Raw genomic sequence first — 2,888 nt, 5'->3', positions numbered from 1 at the left:
ACAACTAGTAGAATCTATGGAAATGAAAGGCACAACACAAGAAATGAAAGACACAATGGAAACATACAACAGCAGATCTCAAGAGGCAGAAGAAAACACTCAGGAACTGGAGAACAAAACACCTGAAAGCCTACACGCAAAGGAGCAGATGGAGAAAAGAATGAAAAAGTATAAGCAATGTCTCCGGGAACTCAAGGATGAAACAAAGTACAATAATGTACGTATCATTGGTGTCCCAGAAGAAGAAGAGAAGGGAAAGGGGGCAGAAGCAATAATAGAGGAAATAATTAATGAAAATTTCCCATCTCTTATGAAAGACATAAAATTACAGATCCAAGAAGTGCAGCGTACTCCAAGCAGAAGAGATATGAATAGGCCTACGCCAAGACACTTAATAATCAGATTATCAAATGTCAAAGACAAAGAGAGAATCCTGAAAGCAGCAAGAGAAAAGCAATCCATTACATACAAAGGAAGCTTAATAAGACTATGTGCAGATCTCTCAGCAGAAACCATGGAGGCAAGAAGGAAGTGGTGTGATATATTTAAGATACTGAAAGAGAAAAACTGCCAACCAAGAATCCTGTATCCAGCAAAGCTGTCCTTCAAATATGAGGGAGAGCTCAAAATGTTTTCTGACAAACAGACAATGAGAGACTTTGTGAACAAGACACCTGTCCTACAGGAAATACTAAAGAGAGCACTAAGGGTGATAGAAGACAGGAGTGCGTGGTTTGGAACACAATTTGGGGAGACAGTAGCACAACAATGTAAGTACACTGAACAAAGGTAACTATGAATACGGTTGAGAGAGGAAGGTGGGGAGCATGTGAGACACCACAAGAAAGGAGGAAAGATAAAGACTGGGACTGTGTAACTTGGTGAAATCTAGAGTATTCAACAATTGTGATAAAATGTACAAATACGTTCTTTTACGAGGGAGAACAAGCAAATGTCAACCTTGGACGGTGTTAAAAATGGGGAGGCATTGGGGGAGGGATGTAATCAGCATAAACTAGAGACTGTAACTAATAGAATCATTGTATTATGCTTCCTTTAATGTAACAAAGGTGATATACCAAGGTAAATGCAGATAAGAGGGGGGGATAGGGGAGGCATGTTAGACACTTGACATTGGTGGTATTGTCTGATTCTTAATCTACTTTGATTTAAGGTTATTTTTCCTTTTGCTGCTTCCTAGCTGTCTTTTTTTTTTCCCTCTTTCTTTTTCCTCTCTACCTTCTTTGACTCTCCCTCCTGCCTTGTGGAAGAAATGTAGATGCTCTTATATAGATAATGGTGAAGGTGGTGAACACATAAATGTATGACCATGCAGAAAACCATCGATTATTTACTTGGGATGGAATGTATGGTTAGTGAACAAAACCATATTAAAAAAAAAATGGGTTGATGACAAAACCTCGAGGGCAATATACTGAGTGAAATAAGCCAGACACATTAGGACAATTATTGCAGGGTCTCACTGATAGGAACTGATTGTAATGTGTAAACTCATGGACATGAAGTATAAGGTACCAGGATGTGGGACGAGGCTTAAGAATGGGGAGTGGTTGCTTAGTATGAGCAGAATGTTCCATTAGGATGAACTCAAATGTTTGGAAATGAACAGGGATGTTGGTAGCAAGATGTGAGAATAACTAACAGCGCCCAATGGTATGTGAATGAGGTGGAAAGGGGAAGCTCAGAGTCATATATGTCACCAGAAGGAAAGTTGGAGGTCAAAAGATGGGAATGTGTAAAACTGAATCCTGTGGTGCGCAATGTCCATGATCAACTGTACAAATACTAGAAATCACTTCCATGAACCAGAACAAATGTATGACAATACAATTAGAAGTTAATAATAGAGGGACATATAGGGAAGAACTATATACCTATTACAAACTATGTACTACAGTTAGCAGTATTTCAACATTTTTTCATAAACAGTAACAAATGTACTATATCAATACTACGAGTCAACAATTGAAGGGGGTTGGTTAGGGATAGGGGAGGATTAGAGTTTCCTTTTCTTTTTTTTTTTTTCATCTTTTGCTTTATTTCTTGTCTGGAGTAATGAAAAGTTTCTAAAAATTGAACAAAAATTAAGTGTGATGGATGCACAGCTGTATGAGGGTACCCAGGAGCAAGTGATTGTACACTTTGGATCTTTGGATAATTGTATAGTATCTGAACAATCTCCGTAAAAATGAAAAAAAAATCAATCAATGCAATTCAGCATATTAATAAGTTGAAAATGACATTAACCATATGTTTGTCTAAATAGATATAGAAAAATCATTTGACAAAGTTCAACATTCATTCCTGGTAAAAACTCTCAGCAAACTTGGAATAGAAGGGAATTTCCTCAATCTGATAAAGGGCATCCATGAAAAACCTAGGACTAATATCATTCTTAGTGGTATAAAATTGAATGCTTTCCCTCTAAGGTGAGGAACAAGGTGAGGATGCCTCCTCTGACCATTCTTACTAAATATTGTGCTAGAAGTTCTAGCCAATGCAATAAGGCAAGAAAAATCAATAAAAGGCTTCCAATTAGGAAAGGTGAAGAAAACATATCTTTTTTCACAGATAACAAGATGATTTATACAGAAAATTCTATACCAAGTCCACTGGGAACTAATAATGATTTTAGTAGGGCTGTAGGTTACAAAGTCAACATACAAAAATCAATCTTCTTTTTATATACTAGTAACAATCACAAACTGAAATTTAAAATACGATTTATAATAATAGTGTCAAAAATATGAATGCTTAGGTATAGATGTTAACAAAAGATGTACAGGACTTGTGTATGGAAAACTACAAAATATTGCTGAGAGAAAATTTAAAAGACCTAAATCATTGGAAAGATATATTGTGTTCCT

This window comes from Choloepus didactylus, chromosome 1 (genome assembly GCF_015220235.1).
Source record: "Choloepus didactylus isolate mChoDid1 chromosome 1, mChoDid1.pri, whole genome shotgun sequence".
Taxonomy (NCBI): Eukaryota; Metazoa; Chordata; class Mammalia; order Pilosa; family Megalonychidae; genus Choloepus; species Choloepus didactylus.
Note: the sequence above shows the minus strand (reverse complement) of the source record.